The sequence below is a fragment of the Pinus tabuliformis genome, chromosome 1_1 (assembly GCF_031772625.1).
Source record: "Pinus tabuliformis cultivar Carrire ecotype Pingquan chromosome 1_1, CPIR1, whole genome shotgun sequence".
NCBI lineage: Eukaryota > Viridiplantae > Streptophyta > Pinopsida > Pinales > Pinaceae > Pinus > Pinus tabuliformis.
This window is the reverse complement of record NC_142297.1, coordinates 512,512,574-512,532,073: the sequence shown is the minus strand read 5'-3', so window position 1 is coordinate 512,532,073 and position 19,500 is coordinate 512,512,574.

The window sequence follows — 19,500 nt, the reverse complement described above, 5'->3', positions numbered from 1 at the left end:
ACCTAACAATCCTACACTACAACGGTCTCCTATCAAATTGTGGATGGCCAATCAACAAAAGATATTTCCCATGGGAAGGCTACAAGGAATTATAGTAGATATTGATGGCGCAAGTACCTAGACGAATCTCAAAGTTATTAAAATCATGGACGAAAGTAGCCCATACCCTGCATTGCTAGGGATAGACTGGGCCACTAACATGAATAGGGTTATTGACCTCAAACAAAGGAAGATGATATTTGAGAAGAATTCACTCCGTGTAGTCATTCCGCTAGATCCAACAGACAAACCACGCTACACAGAACCTGTGCACAATGAAGAAAAGGACGATGCATTGGATTGTATCTACAAAATTGCTGCAAATAGGCCGAAGGAGGAGCAGAGACTCTCGCGGGGCTATCTCAGCTCATGCACCAAAGATTCAAATGAAGAGGACGAGCGATGGCGAAACAAGGTGAATGGGGTAACCATGTTACACTATAATATGATGAAGAAATCGTTGTATTGCATTAAAGCTCAAAACCACAAGCTAATGATGTATGATGGGCTAACAGTAGTGGATGAATTCCTAGTTAAATTCAAAAGTGTGGTACCAGAGTACCAACGGTTCGATGCGCTAAAATGGACATTGCGCGTGACACTGGCGCGATGGTGGGACACCCATGAAGGGACCTTCGAAAATTGGTGAAGTTGCAGGCACATGATGCAGATAAGATTTGGGAAGCCAGAGCTACGAATAACGGAGAAATACGATGGACGAGATGATCTGTGCCTATACCTAACCAAATGGACCAAAGCTTACGGTGCGGAGCCTCAACCAGAAGGGGTGCACTTATTTTATCATACGTTGGATGTCATTCCACGGAACTGGCATACGAAAACAAAGCTCCGACATGGCACCAGAGAGTGGGATATCCTACGTGAAGGGTTTCTATCAAAGACCAATGGATGGATATTGTGGACGATGCATTACAGCTAGTAAAAACCACCATATTCAGAACACCACTGGAACCCGAAGAAGACGTGCCATTAGACTGGTCACGACAGTTGAGCCAAGCCTTAGCATGTTACGATGTACAAGTAGCAGATGATGAGGATGACCCGCGTAACATCAATATACCAGAATCCGAAGGGAGTCATGAGGTGCACAGCCCTGAGATAGAAGATCCAGACATCACGGCACCATTAAAAACAAAGCAAGTAAATATCGGAACAGAGGAAGAGCCGAAGTATGCTACGCTTGGGGACTATTGGGACGACACCATGGTGGAAAAGGTCGTTGAGTTTCTTTGAGAATACTGAAATTTATTCCCTATAAAAATTACAGAGCTGAAAGGGATTCTAGGAGACTTAGGAATGATGAAAATAACTTTGAAGCCAAATGCAAAGCCAGTGAAACAGTGACCCTACCGATTGAATCCAAAATACAAAGCAAAGGTCCACAAAGAATTGCACAAGATGTTGGCAGCAAGAATTATTGAACCATTCGAGGAGACCGATCAAGTAAGCCCTATGGTCGTGCAAGAGAAGAAACAGAAGGGTGAGATCCACAGCTACGTAGATCTGTGGAAGCTCAACGATGCTTGTGTTAACAATCCGTTTCCAACACCCTTTATAGATGAGGTATTGGAAAATGTGGGCGGGAAGGAAGCATACTCCTTCATAGACAAATTCTCTGGGTACCATCAGATTAAGGTCGCGCGAGAGAATCGGAGCAAGACAACGTTTTCTACCGAATGGGGTTCTTTTCAGTATATGGTAATGCCCTTTGGGCTGAAGAATGCACCGGAAATATTTTCCCGTATTGTGGTAGCCACGTTCAAGGAATTTATTCACAAGTTCTTAGAAGTCTACCTGGATGACTGGACCATATTTGGCTTGGTTAAGAAACATGTCGCGAGCTTACAATTGATGTTGGATACCTACCATCGGCACTAGATTGCGCTCAACCTAAAGAAGTATACTTTCCTCTTCCCTTTCGGGAACTTGCTGGGCCATGTGGTTTGTAAGCAAGCACTGATGGTGGATCTAGCAAAGATCGCTAAATCTACAAGCACCGCAAAGTGTAAAGTAGCTACGTGCTACATTAGGACACACGGGCTACTACCAAAAGTTTATAAAAAGCTACGCCTAGATCATGGCTCCAATGGAACAGTTACTGCAGAAGGATGCTACGTATTGCTGGAATGAAGAATGTAACAAAATCCTGGAAACGCTTAAGGAAAAGATGGCATCTGCCCCTATATTGGTCTTTCCAATGTGGGATGTTGAATTTCATGTACATGTCGATGCGTCGTGTATCGCGTTGGGCACGATACTCACTCAAGAAGGAGCAGAGGGAATCGATCACCCAATTGCGTTCGCAAGTCGCAAGTTGTCCAAAGCATAAAAGAATTACTCTACTACTGAGCGGGAGGGATTGGCGATGGTATACGCGCTCCAAAAATTTCATCACTATCTGCTCGGAGGACATGTTAATATGTACACTGATCACTCTGCGCTCAAGTACCTAATGAATAATCCTATGTTGGGGGGGTGCATCTGTCGATGGTTTTTGTTGTTTCAACAATACGAATTTGAGGTTGTTGTAAAGCCGGGAAGTCTAAATGCAGGTTTGTTATTGGGAAATCTAGTGTCCACTCGGAGCTGCTAGTCCCACTAAGACTGGTAGCTATCTTAGAAACAAACAAACTAAAACTACTTTCTCTTTCCTTTATGAGAAGTAGATAAGAGGGGAACAAAGGACACCAACCTCAGTCTTGTGCTTGGTTCCTTGCTTGGTTCCTCTCTCTTCGTATAGATCTTTGCCACTTCTCCTTCGTCTACCCACCTTCAAAGAGCACCTGTGGAATCAAAGCAACATAACACTATCCAAGAACAGAGATCTACAATCATAAACAATATAGGACCAGATATACATTGACCACACAAATGCATATGTCATCAAACATACAAGAATGTGGAGGAAAACTTGAATAGCTTTATTAATATCAAGAATAGCAAAGAGGATTACAACCAATTGTTCTGACCTAGCATCATCCTCTCAGCATGAAAACCCTTCTTCACCTCATGAAAAGCTTAGATCACCCAACACTATGATTTTCACCAAGAAACCAACAACACTTCCTTACAAAATACAAGATTCCAGCCTCTGGATCTCTGTGATGAGGGATCCATATATAGATGTTTGCAGGGGGTGAGTCAGCTGCTGGGTTTTTTATTAGTGTCCTCTCTCTGATAGTTCTTGGTTCCACTTGGAGATTCATGATCCCTTACTCATCCCTGGGCGAATTCAGAGAAGCAAGTGTCGTAGGAGAAGTTTCTGGAAGATTCCCTGATCCTCCACCTTACAAACTGTCTTTGCCATTTGTCCATTCTCGCTCATCGCACCCTACTGTTACACTAAAAAATGTCACCTTGACTACTTACAGTTAGTATGGCTCCAATCAACAAGTCATGCTACCCTCTTAGGCAAGTCTCATGCCTCTGTTATCCATCTCAAACTCAAAGAAGAGAGAAAGTCTTGTAAAAATCATGTTTATCTCTGGGGTCGCAGGTTCTCTCTAGCCTTACCTGCGGGGACGCTGACCATGTTCACAAAATCTGCGTCCATGGACGCTCTGTATGTTAAAGGACAGGTGCGTCCCTCTGTAAAAGGCAAAATGCGCGAGTTTTATCTTGAAAAAGTTACTTGTGGTTACTTCTAGAACATTCTAGAGGTCGGTTTGATGAAATGGATGCGCCTCCAGTTGGTTCATGTATCTCTATTAAGGGGGAACTTATCCCATCAATAAGGGAGCTATCCCACCCATAGAGGGGGATGATCCCATTGATAGTGGACCTGAATAACCTCTTTACAGCACTATAAATGAAGGCATTGAGCCAGAAGGAGAGGAGGTTGGAGCTATACATTTTCTTTGGGTAAATGCTGCAGGATTTAGGTCTTCCATTAGAGCCTTTGTGAGGAGAGATTGTCTTCACTTGATTCTACTTGGGAGAGGGTGAGCTTTGTCAAAGTAGAGGAAAACCCTTGATGGACCCTGGGAGGAACTTGCACAACACCAAGGCCAGGTTGTAAGAGTTTCTTTGTTTCGTTATTAATACAAACTGGTTTATTTTTCTCAATAGCTTGTGTTAATGAGTTATTTCATGTGTTCCTTGGTCTGCATGTTGAATATATGTTTTATTATATGAAATGCAAGTGCTTGGTAATTGTTTGATTGTTTGTGGTTGCAGGAATTGACTTGAAGGAGGAGCTCATCCGGATCGTCAAGAACGGACTTCAACAACAGCGTTTTGGAATAAGGTAAGCCTAAACACTTGTAGTTTTCATGTTGTAAAAGGTGTATTTAGAGAAAGATCACTCCATTTTGTCTTGTTTGTCATTAGAATGTCTTAGACTTCTAGGAAGGTCAGTCGTGTCCGCACCCTTGACAGATTCCGTGTGACAAATTGGCGACTCCACTGGGGAATCCATTAATGAGAGAGTCTTTTCCTTTATATGAACTTTGCTTTGAGAAAATCATTTTTATTTTCTGGTTTTTGACTGTGAGAATTAGTATTTGGGTGGCTTAGCTGTAGATTTAGTTGGCTTTAGTTTTTCTTCCTTTTTCCAGAAAGACGCAGTCTCTGTGTGCTGCACAGTGCGTCCTTGGACGCGCTGTTGTCGACTGCACAGTGCGGGGCCGCACCTGTGACAACTGCTGGCCTGCGTCTTCCTGTAAAAGTTAAGAAAATTCCATTTTTGCCTTAAATTACTTTTAGATTTTGTTTTTTCTTAGTGTTTTCTGCCCAGATCCTTTAGTACCCTGTCAAGAATTCTCACCTGAACTCGTTTTGTGAGCTTTGAGTGTTTTAGTGGTTTTCAACGAAGTTTAGACCTAGGGTTTGATTTTTGGAAAGGCTTTGTAGTGACTTTGAGCTTAGAAAGTTGTCCAGCCTTAGATATCTCTGGTTAGTCAACCTTCTTAGAAGTTGAGCCTGCCGTAAAGTCTCCTTGTTTGAGCAACTTGTCATTTGAGTTGTTTTGGGTCAAATTTCGAATTGCTTGTTTTTAAAGTATTGATTTCCATTTTCAAAAAGGACAAAAAGATTAGAATTTTGTTTTGACTAGTTTTTGGTTCTGCAATAAGCTAGTCCTTGATTTGATTGTGATCAAGTAAAACACCTTAGAAATAATCATTGTTAGTTTTGGCCTCGTTAAGATTGCTTAGAGTAAATTTGCCTTTAGTTTGCTTATGAGTGCATTTTCATAGATTTTAAGAGTTTTTAAGATTGATTTTTGGTTATATTAGATTTATTTGCTTTATTAAAAGAAAAATACAAAAACATCTTCTTAAAAGTCTTGTTTCAAGTAGCTTTTTGTTTTCAAAAGAAGAAAAGAGTTTTTTCGTGCATGTAAAGAGAAGTTATGTTTTTATGCTTGGAAAAGAAAAACGAATTGTTTCTTTGATTGTCTTCAATTAAGAAGTTGCTTTTATAAAGATTGCATTCTCTCAACTTTTTAGTTAAGCAATTCATCGAAAAAGTAAAGTAGTGGATAAATCATTTTAGGTGCATTTTGTAGTGGTTTCGAGTCGAGTCAACACACCACTAGTTTCACTTCCATCACCTTTTGACTTAAGAAACAACCTTAAAAGTAACGCTTAAATTAAAATCAATCTAGTAATCTTTATTTTTCTAGGGCTCTGAAGCACCAACATAGCTTAGGCTAGGGTCTTGGAGTAGGTGAGTACTTAACTCTCCAAGACTACAAAACCAAACAGATAGTCTATCTTGAGTAGAACAAATCCAATTGTTTCAGTTACATTCTGGGAAAGCTCCTCTTAAAGGAGAAACACGAGCTCGTGTCCGAACCAGTGAGGGGATCATTCCTCCCTCGTTGGGAACGACGCCAGGCAGTACGTATTACAAACGGTAAACCTCGGATTAACCATTGTCGAGGAGCCAGGGGTCACTTATCGGTAAACCTTGGATTGTTGTCAAGGAGCCGGTAAGGGGATTGGAGCTTGCTACTCTGCCCTTGCGTGCTGTCGGAGTTTAGACTGTTCCCCCAGGTGTAATTGTTGTGATTGGTAACCTTAGTGGCCATAATATCTAGGATTCTACCCAAGGTGACGGTGGAGGGAAGGTCCCACTGTACCTGGAGCAGACGTCGGTTATACTCACTTGGATTTTCTGGGGGGTTCGCTTCACTTCGAGACGGTTAAAGTGGAGGAACTTGGTCCAGTCTATTCATTAAGCAGGTTGCCGGGGTAACTGTTCCACCCACTATTTCTGTACTGAATCCTGCGAGGTTGGGCCTAATCACCAACTAGCGCTTTTGGTCCGGAAGACTACTGTTTGTGTGTGGTTTGACGCTCTAGATTATTTAGGCGTGTGCTTCAAATTTGATTGGTTCTTTAGAAGACTTTAGGTGGTTTGATTTGAAATTTTTTACTTTGTTTTCGTGTGTTGTAGTTAAAATCTTTAATTGTGGCGGAATTACCGAGAAGGTCCCGTCGTATTGCGGGCCAGTCTCCTGAAGTTGTATCTGTGGCCGAATTGTTGAGAAGATCCCGTGAACTTAGGGGTTCACCTCCTCAAGACGACCCCAGTTATTTAGAAGGTTTAAAGGTCCTTGTAACTCCTCCTAGTGGCAGTAGAGTAGGTTCACCTGAAGAAGGAGAATCTTCTTTGGTAGTCCATCCAGATTACCAAAGATTAGAAACAGGTTACAATCCCGAAGCTGTTACAGTTTCCGAGCTTGCTGGTAGTTTTTCATCTGCCAGTGAAACAGGCGAAGAACCTGAAATTTCAGAACCTGTTACTCCAACTCCTAGTGTTCCTGATTCACCAAGAATAGAAAGAATTATCACCGAAAATCTTCCTGTTGGATTAATTGCTATAGAAGAACTTGTTCCAGAGGAAGAAATAGGCGTTTCTGATTCTGAAGATCTAATTACCCTTGATCTAAGGGAGCGTGAATCCATCTTTTACAGTCCTCCTAGAAGTGAATCTTGGTACCTTGCATTAACCAATTTTTTAGACAACTCAGTAGGTTTTTCTACACCTCGTACTCCGGTTCCACCTAGAGGAATTCATTCTCCTGTAAATATGTCTGGTCAGTCATCTGTGTTTTCACAAAGTCCTGAATCATTTTTACATGGCGGTCCTTCTGTTCCTACTGGGTATCAGTCACTTTCTGGTACCTTTGCGGGAGCATCTCCTCAACCTGTTGATCATGGGTTATTAGTTGGAAACAGTGGTAATGTACCATTGAGTATAGGTGAAGTTTATATGATGTCAGGTTCAACTCCCATTAACCAACCTCAAGGTGGCCAATTACCGCCTGGGGGGCAACCTTCGTTAATGCCTGGGGGGCAACCTCAAGGTACTTCATTTGTGACTGGGGGGCAACCTCAAGGGTATCAACCCCAAGGGTATCAACCCCAGCCTCAATATGTACCCCAAAGTCAACCTCAGTATCAGTATCAACCTCAAGGATGGCAACCTCAAGGATGGCAACCTCAAGGATGGCAACCCCAAGGGTATCAACCCCAAGGGTATCAACCTCAAGGATACCAACCTCAAGGTCAAGGTCAACCCCAGTATTCGTATTTACCTCAAGGTTATCAACCTACGGGTCAATACCCTGGTCAAGGTTATCAACCACCTCAAGGGCAATCATATGGGACTACACCTTACAGTTATCAACCCTATCCTCAATACGGCTATGGATCTCAGTATCCTCAACCTGTTACGAGTCAATACCCTGGAATGTTAACATGGGATCCGTCACAGGGTCAACAGATGTCGCAACCAAGTATACAGTCGGTACCTCAAGCAGGACAACCTGCAGTTCCTGGTCCACCCCAGCAACCGCAACCTGTCCAGTCAAGTGTTCAGACCCCTGTAACTTCTGTAGTTACTCAGCCGCCAATTGCACCGAGTACTCCACCTCACACGGCTGCAGCAACTACCGCTTCATCTACCATGCTTACATCTGGAGTATCGGCAGCTCCGGTTTCTACTGTCCCTGTAACCGCTCCTCAGACATCTGTACCGTTGTCTGGACCCACGGTTCAAACCACAGTCCAGATGCCTGCAGGTCAACCTGGTACAAGTACGGTTGTTACTACTCAACCTCAATTTGTTCAACCTCCGTACCAGGGACAGTATCAACCTGGGCAAGCTGCCCAACAACCGGTTTACCAGTATCAACCGTATCCTGGGTACAATTATCAACCACCTCAACAACCCCAGTACGGTCCGGTTAATCCTGGTTTTCCAGGAGGATATAATATCCCCAATGCGAATCCTGTTCCTAGTTATCCTGGATATCCTCCTCCTGGGGCTGGTATTGTGACTCAGAGTTTCAGAGATCCTAACCGGCAGTTACCATTTATTGCGACTTTAGATTTACCCGACTTGACGCGCCTAACGAACGATCCAATTCAATATCTTCCGTTCTGGCCGCCAATGCCAAATAAGTTGCCCAGCGATATACCCAAGTTCGAAGGTAAGTCTGGAGAGGATCCGTCTAATCACGTGATGACTTACCACCTCTGGTGTGCATCAAATTCCATCTCAGATGATTCTATCCGCTTACGTCTTTTCCAGCGTACACTCATTGGTCTCGCAGCCAAGTGGTACATTGAGTTGCCACGGGCTTCTTTTTACAACTTTAGCCAGTTAGCTACTTCATTCTTAACTCATTTTCAGTTACCAGTCAGATACGATAATGGTACGGAATTATTAACTTCGCTAAAACAATCGACATCCACGTACATTTCTGATCACATCCATGAGTGGAGACGTCGAAGGAGATTAGTGAAAGTTTTTATCCCGGACCAAATTTTAGCTGAATGGTTTGTAAAATCATTATTACCAAGAATTACTGAAGATGTAGCTAAGGCCGGCGTAGTTACTGAGGAGCAAGTCATTGCTCAGGCACAATACCTTGACTTAGTTTACACTCAGTCGGGTACGTTACACGAGAAAATTCCGGATCTTCCAAAGTCAAACCAAATCGCTGCTGCTCCTTCGGGATCTCATGCCGCTGATGGTATGATCGGTATCGTGACTACGAAGAGTAAGAAGAAGTCTTCCAAGACCTCCAATACTCCAATTATCACTTTGCCTGATTCTCCGACAGGAGAGTCTTCTCCTCCTGAACTTACCGCCGACATTCACGCTGTAGAGTCATCTACGGCCAAATCCAAAAACGGTGGAAAGAAGAAAGGAAAGAAGAAGGCTAAAGCAGACAAGGCTCCAAAGGAGAAAACGGAAAAGTCGGAAACCAATGACGAAAAGCGCAAACCTCGTTATCCTTGTCTCATTTGTGAAGAAGATCATTTTACGAGAGACTGCCCTCATCGGGCCGAGGTAGTGAAAATAGTTAAAGGTTCTCCGACTCCTGCTGTGTTAAAGAATCCATTCCCCGAGCAGGAAAATAAGATGATAGGTTCTTCTTCGAATGCCAGTGAAGAACCCATTTTGATGATGTCTCATGTCAGGATTGCGACTCGATCGCAAGATTATGGTAGTAAGGCTCCTGTTGATGGTAAAGAAGCAGAATCTTCTCACTCTAACCCATCAACCTCAGCTCCTGGTTCCGATCCACTACAGATCGAAAAACCTAACCCAGACTTAGTGATTAAGCCGCCCGCCAAGGGTGTACTTCGAAGGTCTGCTTTCAATCCACATGCGAGAGCAGCCCAGAATTACAACATTGTTGAAGACTTAGCTGTTTCACCTTCAGCAATGTCGGCACTCGAAGTGCTGCAATCATGTCCAGCGCAACGAAAATTGCTTTTGTCGGCTATTGGAGCTGTCGATGTTCAGGACCCGAACCTAATGATCTTTGATCTAGAAAGTAGTACACCGCGTCTCCCCCATCAAATGGCTTTCCAAATTCCAGTGATAGTCAAAAACAGGCCTATTCATCGGACTGTGATTGATGAGGGAGCTTCTACGTGTATTATGTCGATTCAATGTTGGAGATCGCTTGGTTCTCCTTCGTTGAACCAATCCCCCACCATCCTTAAGGCCTTTGATGGCCGTGGGTTCCGTCCGTTTGGTATTCTACAAGAATTGCCTATAGGGGTCGAAGGTAAAACCGTTAGTCTGGATGTGGAAGTGGTTGATGCCCCTCTAGACTACAACCTTCTTTTGGGTCGAAGTTGGTCATATGCTATGACAGCGGTCGTTTCATCGGTCTTCAGAGTCATTAAGTTTCCACATAACGGTAAGATCGTGACTATTGATCAGCTGACATACTTTTCATCCGACCCAACCTCTTAGAAACTATCCAGCATGTTGGTAAAACGACAATCCCTTATAGGGACATTGGTGTAGGTTTAGTTAAGGATTCCGGTTTACTGGGAACTTTTCCTCTCCCTCCACTCAATGCAGACCCTTCGTTCGCAACAATTCATATGATCACGTCAGAAAACATTATTTATGATGATCCTTGGTATGTTCCCTCTGACTCTGAGCTAGACTCACTCGGTGATGTTATGCCGTTGAGTCCGTATGAGATTGCTTATGAAGCTCTTATGTCTTTTACCGACTTTCATTCAACCGACCAAATGAATGTGGTCAGTGAAGAGTCACTTTTCACCTCACCCTTAGAACGGATAACGTTTCCCGAAGAAGTGTCATCTGACGAACAACTTCGCGAAATCCTAAGTGTAGATGATCTACCATGGGACGATCTCCATCACAGATCTTCGTTTTTACCTAAGGATGATGCTTTGAAAATGATTTTTCATCTATCTTTACCGCTGAATATGTCAAAGACGCTCAGGATCCAACGAAACATTCTGATTCAGAGCTGAATTTAGGGAATATTTCTCGTACTATTCCCATTGATATTTCAGTGAAGCCCGGAATCAAGGAGAACATTCATATAGGTGCCGCATGTACTGACGAAGAAATTGAAACTTACAAGGCCCTATTCCAAGAATTCCGCGACGTGTTTGCCTGGTCCTACGAAGAAATGCCAGGAATCGATCCTGCCATTGTTGTTCATGAAATCAAAACCTACCCGGATGCTAAACCCATTCGGCAACGGTTGCGTCAGATTCACCCTCGAAAAGCAGCTGCAATCAAAGCCGAAGTCGAAAAGCTGTTGAAAGCAGGTTTCATTTATCCGATCCCGTTAACGGATTGGGTATCGAATATTGTTCCCGTCAATAAAAAACAAGGAACAATAAGAATCTGTATCGATTATAGGGATATCAATCGAGCTTGTCCAAAAGACAACTATCCTACGCCTTATATCGATCAAATTATTGATGATTGTGCCGGAAGTGAGATGTTTTCCTTCATGGATGGTTTCTCAGGTTATAATCAAATCAATATTCTACCTGCCGATCAACCAAAAACGGCATTCATTTGTCCATGGGGGACATTTGCTTATTGCAAATTACCTTTTGGCCTTAAGAATGCCGGTGCTACTTTTCAACGGGCCATGTCTTATGCATTTCATGACATCAAGCACATTGTGCAACCCTATCTCGATGATTTGCCTGCTCATTCTTTACAACGAGCTGATCACCTTGTCCACCTACGAGCAATCTTTATGAGGTGTAGGCATTATCGAATTCGGTTGAATCCCCACAAGTGTGTTTTCTGTATAGAAACAGGTCGATTGCTGGGATTTGTTGTTTCCAAAACCGGCATTCGCGTCGATCCCTCGAAAGTCGAGGCTATCATCCAATTGCCTCCTCCTTCGAGTTTGCGCCAACTCCAAAGTTTGCAAGGGAAAGCAAACTTTTTACGCCGATTCATCCCTAACTACGCCGAGGTCACTAAAGGTTTTACACGGTTGTTGAAACAGAACGTACAATTCTTTTGGGACGAGATTGCTCAACAATCTTTTGATGCACTGAAACACGCGTTGACCCATGCACCGTTATTGCATCCTCCCAACTACAACCAGGACTACTTCTTATACCTCGCAGCTTCGCATTCCACCATTGGAATGGTGTTAGTTCAAGAAGATGAATTCAAGGCAGAGCATGTGATATATTACCTTAGCAGAACCTTAAATCCAACTGAGTTAAAATATTCGCATGTGGAGAAATTGGCCCTGGCAGCCGTTCAAGCTGTCCAGCGTTTTCGTCACTACATTCTTCTCCGCAAAACTACTGTTATTTCGGATTGCAACCCTATGATTTATATCTTGACAAAACAACTGCTAGGGGGCAAGTACTCTAAATGGATTGTCATCCTGCAAGAGTTCGACTTGGAGTTTGAGAAGTCCAAGTCTAAGAAATCTTTAGTCTTCGCGGAATTGATGTGTGATTTCCCGAGTGCTGACACAGAGACTGTGGCAGAGGAGTCCATTGCGGACGAATCTTTGTTTCTTATTAGCACTGTAGATCCGTGGTATGGGGATATAATCATCTATCTCCAAACCCAAACCTTTCGGCCTGAAGCTTCCAAGGAAAACCGTCGAAAAATTCGGTTTCAATCCCAGCAATACAGAATTATTGGAGATACACTTTATCGCCTGGGGGCAGACTTAGTTTTTCGACGTTGTTTAACTCACGATGAGGCTGAGAGAGTTTTGAATGATTGTCACTCTGGAGCATGTGGCGGTCATATGTCTGGGTATGCCACAGCTCAGAAGGTGTTGCGCGCTGGCTATTTCTGGCCGTCTATGTTTAAAGATTGTATCCTTGCCGTCAGAAAATGCCACAACTGTCAAGTGTTTGATCGCAAGATGCGCGCTCCACCTGCTCCTCTCCACCCTATAATTGCCGCTGGTCCATTCGCCAAATGGGGCATTGACTTTATTACTTGTAACCCTCACTCGGCCGGGGGGCATGCGTATATCATCCTTGCGGTTGATTATTTTACTAAGTGGGCCGAGGCGATGCCTACATTCGACGCAAGCGGCAAGACAGCTGCACTTTTCGTATTCAATCATATCATAACTAGGTTTGGTGTCCCACAAGCAATCATTACGGACCATGGAAGCCATTTTCGAAATGTCATGATGACTGAACTTACAAGCCAGCTTGGTTTGCGCCACGATAGCTCTACACCTTATTATCCGCAAGCCAACGGTTTGGTTGAGTCAATCAACAAAGTTCTAGTCGTCATGATTCGACGGATCATTGGTATCCATCGAACGAATTGGCATAACATGTTATTTTCGGCACTATGGGCATATCGAACTTCAGTGAAAAATTCAACAGGTTTCACCCCTTTTCAGCTAGTTTATGGCTTAGAAGCTGTGTTACCTATTGAGTGCGAAATCCCATCACTTCAAATGGCTGTCGAATTACTTCCAGCTACTTCCGAAGAGGAGAAACGGTTGTTATACTTAGCTAAATTAGATGAGACTCGACGTGACGCTACTTTAGCTATCGAGACTCACGCGAAACGAATGAAAGCTCAGTACGATAAAAATGTAACCCCTCGAAGTTTTTCGGAAGGAGACCTAGTACTATTATATGATCAAGCGAACGATAAGCTAGGTGCTGGAAAATTCGTTCCCATGTGGCATGGGCCCTACATTGTAAAGCGAAAGCTAGCAAAAGGGGCTTATGAGTTAGTTGATTTTGATGGGGACTCTTTGGGCAAACCCAGAAATGGACTTTACCTAAAGAGGTATTATGCTTAAAATGATGGATGGAGAAATTTTTAGATAGGTTAGATTTCCTTTCTAGCTAGCAAGTGTGTTAGTTTAGTCAGTGTGCTTAGCTTAGCAAGTGTGGTTTTTCGTCATTATTTTGGCTCATCTTGGTTTTACTCTTGATATTGTAGATGTCGACGCCTCTCCAAACATACATTGGATTTGCTGATGGTGCTTGTCGTAGTACACGGAATATCTCTTCCGCAGCTTGGGTTATCTATTCGCCCTCTGACGAGTTAGTTTCTATGCATGGGGTAAGCCTCGGTCAAACAACGAATAACATTGCAGAATACAGTGCAGTGGTTGAATTATTATCCGAATCTATTTCATTTGGAATTCGACGTTTGATAGTGAGGTTAGATTCTGAACTTGTTGTATTACAGCTTAATAGAGTTTATGCCATTAGAAATCCTGTGTTATTAAGGTTGTTTTTGAGAGTGCGTCTCTTGGAACGTGAATTTGATTACATTGAATATCAACATATTCCAAGGTCTTTGAATACATTAGCAGATGCAATTGCTTCTCAAGTGTTGGACAGACATTTATAATAATCATGCAAGTAAATTTAAAGACATTTCATCATACATGTTAAACAAGATAAGCCGATAATAGTGATATATAGATATAGATAGAAGTGTGTCCAAAAATATATACATCGTCTTCGATCATAGGTTTAACACACCTTATGATCGGCAAAATGATAGTGCAAAAAGTCAAAAATGTCACATGTGACTACAAAAGTGACTAGTCAATCACTGGTGGTGCTCTCTGTACGACACCACTGCGCGGGCTATCTTGCGCAGAAATCTCCTAAACGGTCCAGGGACTGCAACCACGAAGCGCTGAAGCCTCATTGGAATGTCATCCATAGTAGTCTCAGGTATATCTGCCGTGAGACGCTCTAGATCATGCTCCAAATCGGCTAGTACTTCTGCTGTCGCATCCTGTAAGGCCGGTGCCGGTGCAGCTGGATGTCGTCTGTCGTAAGGCCGGAGATTGGCTGGACGCTGTGGTCCAACATCTGCATTTTTAAAATTTTACTGTTACTTTGAGACGATATATATGAAAAATAAAAAATACATAATTAAAAAACTTGTGAAAATGAAAGTACCTCTGTCATCCCATTGTTCTCCCTGTGGAAGAACCATGTCCGGATCACCTCTGAAATCCATTCCGGCATATGGAAAGTCTTGTATCACAAAAAGCTGGCCCTCTAGCCAGTCGAAGTAACTGTCTGAGAATCGAACCACTGCAGCACCCTCGTCAGGATGCCGGGCCATCACCGCAACCCATCGAACAAGCTTTGGCTCCCGAGGACCCAAGTCATCAACAGTGAGTTGCTGAGGGATCAGCATAGGAACTCTCTCCAAGGCAAAGCTCACGACTAGAGGCCCATATCCAAAAGTCTTTAGTCGTCCGTTCTTTGCCTTGGTTAGTTGGCTCTTCATATGAGCCGACACAGCTTCGCACCAGTTGAAGATGGTGCCTTGGTAACAGTCAACTGCCATCCGCATTTGGGATCCGGAAGCAATGTGCAAGGCGGCCGCGCCACAAATCCTAGTGACCGTAAATGCAATAACTCTAAGTTCCGCCAGAGCGATGTGCTTTATCTCCACGCCCTTTTTATGGCGAGTCCCTGGTCTGCACCACTCCTCGCGGAGATCATCAAGGGATTGGCCACCCGGCCTGGTCCCCGCAAGGTTGAGTTGCTCACCTCTGTTTGGCAAGCCAGTGAGAAAGTATACATCCGAGGGCTCTATCTCGAGCTGGTGCCCTCCAATGTAAAAGCATTGATCTTGAACGTTCCATCGCTCAACTAGCCATTCCAAAAATCTTACCTGGCCCCTCATGCCCGGTATGGTCCAATATTTGTACAATCCACATGTTCTTAAGGCATCCAGAGAGGGTTGGTGGTTAATCGCAGCTTCATCGTCTTCTACGTGCTCTCTCTCTCTCCAGTCTAACATGTTTTGGCCCTGCACATCAAAAGAGTCAATTAGAAATTAATTTGAGAAAATTTGGTGGTTTTTTGAGAGAGTTAGGGTTTTGAAATGCGCCCTTTGCGGAGGACGCACCCCGGCTTTTTAGCACAGGGCGTCCGGACGCAGCTCGCCTGAAGGCGGACTGCGTCCCCAGACTTTTTTCCCGTGTGAGAAAAAGTCGGGGGACGCGGCTCACCCGAAGGGCACCTGCGTCCGCCGAGGGGCGCATTTTGAACCCAAAACCCCCCCAAAAAATGAAACAGAGACCAAAAACAAAAAACTAAACGGATAAAAATGAAGAGTGGGATGTGTAAAATACCTCGGTGAAGCGGCGTTCGATTCCGACGGTCAGATTTTCCGCAGCAACCACGGGAAGTTTCTTGTCAAAAGCTCTTTTTTCAACCTCAACAGTGAAACGGTAAAAATGACATGGTAAAAGGTCTTTTTATAGGTTTTTTGGATGAATTAGTTCATTTTTTACCATGAAAAGATGTTTTCAAATGTATTTTTGCCTATTTTAAACAGGTATGAGTAATGTGTCGCTTTTGTGCAGGACGAAGGGATTTCAAGGGAAATTGTAATTTTTCACAAACAAAATTTCAGAGTCATCTTTTAAGCCCTTTTCTGACTCCTAAAACATGAAAAGATCGCCGAGTGTTTCTTTTTCACTCGTTAAAACGGAATTAAAAGACGGTCCCCTTTTAGCTCTTTTCTGACCGTAAAATCAGGAAAAGATTGCCGGGTTTTTGTCGTTTCAAACTCGATAAGGAAATAAAACGACGTGTCTTTGATCGCTTTTTACTTTTCAGGTCAACGATACTATTATGAAAGTACTCCTTGGTCGCAAGATCAAGCGGTTCCCCCAGGTATTATTTTATACTTTTTCGGGCTTGAGGGACACAAATATACGAAAAAGTTCAACGTGGAGTTTCCTTAAGTTTTTCAGACTCTCTAAAATTGAAAAACGCCGAGTTTCTCCTATACTGGGCTCGTTAAACTTTTACAGTAAAGGACCTGTTCAATTACAAACAGGAACGAACCACTCCTTCCTAGGGTTCGCATTTAAACTAGGTTGGACTCGTCCGAAGGATGAGCTTATAATCAAGCATATGTTATCCTCCTCAAGCTTGTTAAAAATAAAGAGGTACTTGCCAGAAATGGTGGGGGAAAAAAGAGAAGAATGAACCTATTTGTCACCTTTTGCCTCAGAAGAAACTTTATTACCGCTCTTGAACACGACACTTTTCATTCACCTGGGTTGGGAAATCTTTTACCTCACAGTTGACTAAATCACTTTGAAAATCTTTAACCGGGTTCAGGGATCAACTTTGAGTTATTCGTCACCAAACCATCTGTTGTGTCGTTATGTGTTCAAGAGGTCTGCAAGCAAAACTTTCATCTGCAAAATACTTGTCATCCATTGACCATCCCTGAGTCAGTCCTTACAGCAACATTTCTTCAACTTGAACAATGATTTCGTGTTGCAGGCTTGCCTGCAACGGGTCGCTTTCTATCGACATCGACACATTATCTAGAAAGATGACTTAGGAATCGACAGTACCTTGAAGTCTGCATGCATCAATGGCAGGTTTCTCGCCTTTGACGTCAGTTTACATCATTGACTTTCGATCAGAGGATTCCGTGAAGTGTTCGACATCAAAACATCTATTCACATTTCACGGGTTGTGCTTGGTACTTTGAGAACCATTGACATTACTGGTGGTTTCTCTCACGCTTGTTAACAGTTTACATCATTGACTGGTAATCAAGTGGTTTCTACCATGTTCGACATCGAATCATTTAATCACATGGCTAGAATCGTACCAATTCGGGAAGTAGAAGTGAAGACCCTGGATCTAGTTTCTACCATCCAGGCTGCGAGGAGTTTTGTATTCATTATCTATGTAGACTAATCATAAACAGATGGCTGCGTCCATACTGTGTCTACAAAAGTCTATAAAAATGATGTACTGCAAGATCATTCCTGTATCAGAATAGTTAGTCCATTAGTTAAAGTTTTGAATCTGAGTATGGGAATGCCTACCTCAGTGATGATATAATCTTATCCATGTATTTTGTGTTGAAAATTGCAGGTTCCAACCAGGCCATCCACAAGGCAATCCTTGAAATGATAAAGCGCTTCACCCTTCCTAGAATTACAAAACCCTATTCTATTCCAGGCTTCGCACTTTAGGGGGCAATCTGTTACACTAAAAAATGTCACCTTGACTACTTACAGTTAGTATGGCTCCAATCAACAAGTCATGCTACCCTCTTAGGCAAGTCTCATGCCTCTGTTATCCATCTCAAACTCAAAGAAGAGAGAAAGTCTTGTAAAAATCATGTTTATCTCTGGGGTCGCAGGTTCTCTCTAGCCTTACCTGCGGGGACGCTGACCATGTTCACAAAATCTGCGTCCATGGACGCTCTGTATGTTAAAGGACAGGTGCGTCCCTCTGTAAAAGGCAAAATGCGCGAGTTTTATCTTGAAAAAGTTACTTGTGGTTACTTCTAGAACATTCTAGAGGTCGGTTTGATGAAATGGATGCGCCTCCAGTTGGTTCATGTATCTCTATTAAGGGGGAACTTATCCCATCAATAAGGGAGCTATCCCACCCATAGAGGGGGATGATCCCATTGATAGTGGACCTGAATAACCTCTTTACAGCACTATAAATGAAGGCATTGAGCCAGAAGGAGAGGAGGTTGGAGCTATACATTTTCTTTGGGTAAATGCTGCAGGATTTAGGTCTTCCATTAGAGCCTTTGTGAGGAGAGATTGTCTTCACTTGATTCTACTTGGGAGAGGGTGAGCTTTGTCAAAGTAGAGGAAAACCCTTGATGGACCCTGGGAGGAATTTGCACAACACCAAGGCCAGGTTGTAAGAGTTTCTTTGTTTCGTTATTAATACAAACTGGTTTATTTTTCTCAATAGCTTGTGTTAATGAGTTATTTCATGTGTTCCTTGGTCTGCATGTTGAATATATGTTTTATTATATGAAATGCAAGTGCTTGGTAATTGTTTGATTGTTTGTGGTTGCAGGAATTGACTTGAAGGAGGAGCTCATCCGGATCGTCAAGAACGGACTTCAACAACAGCGTTTTGGAATAAGGTAAGCCTAAACACTTGTAGTTTTCATGTTGTAAAAGGTGTATTTAGAGAAAGATCACTCCATTTTGTCTTGTTTGTCATTAGAATGTCTTAGACTTCTAGGAAGGTCAGTCGTGTCCGCACCCTTGACAGATTCCGTGTGACACCTACAGAAGGGCTTTCCAGTATGCATCGCACCCTTTACACTAAGCAGGTGGGATGCATTGCACCCTTAGCACTGAGCAACCTGTATGGTCCATTTTTTACCAATTCTAAGCAGTTTTCCATGGAGAACTTATGGGAGAAGATGTAATCAGCTGACCTTGTTCTTTTAGGGTGTGAAGCAACACTTTTAGGGACTTAGAAGTCGTTGGTTTATGGACATGTATGATTGGGGTTGCAGTGCCCAAAAATGTCTATAACAGTTGCCCCCTAAAGCATGAGGTCATTAATCTTTTGATGTCGGTGAAATGCTTTATCATGAGGATCTGAAGTTTTTTTGAGCTGGAAGGCGACCTGTAATAAGATACAATACAATACATTATCTTCATAATATTTTCATGATCTGGCTGAGGCAGGCATTCCCATGATCAGCTTTATAAATTCATTTTCATGTACATATGACAGACAACCGTCTGTGTAGCAGACTGATGATTCGGATGGAGCCATAATCCTTTGATTCGGATGATTATCTATTCGGCAATAATGTACATTTGATGTCTTTATTTCCCTGAATATATCACAGCCCGAATGGATGAAACTAGATCTGAGGTCTTCAAACTCGTTCAATCTTCAT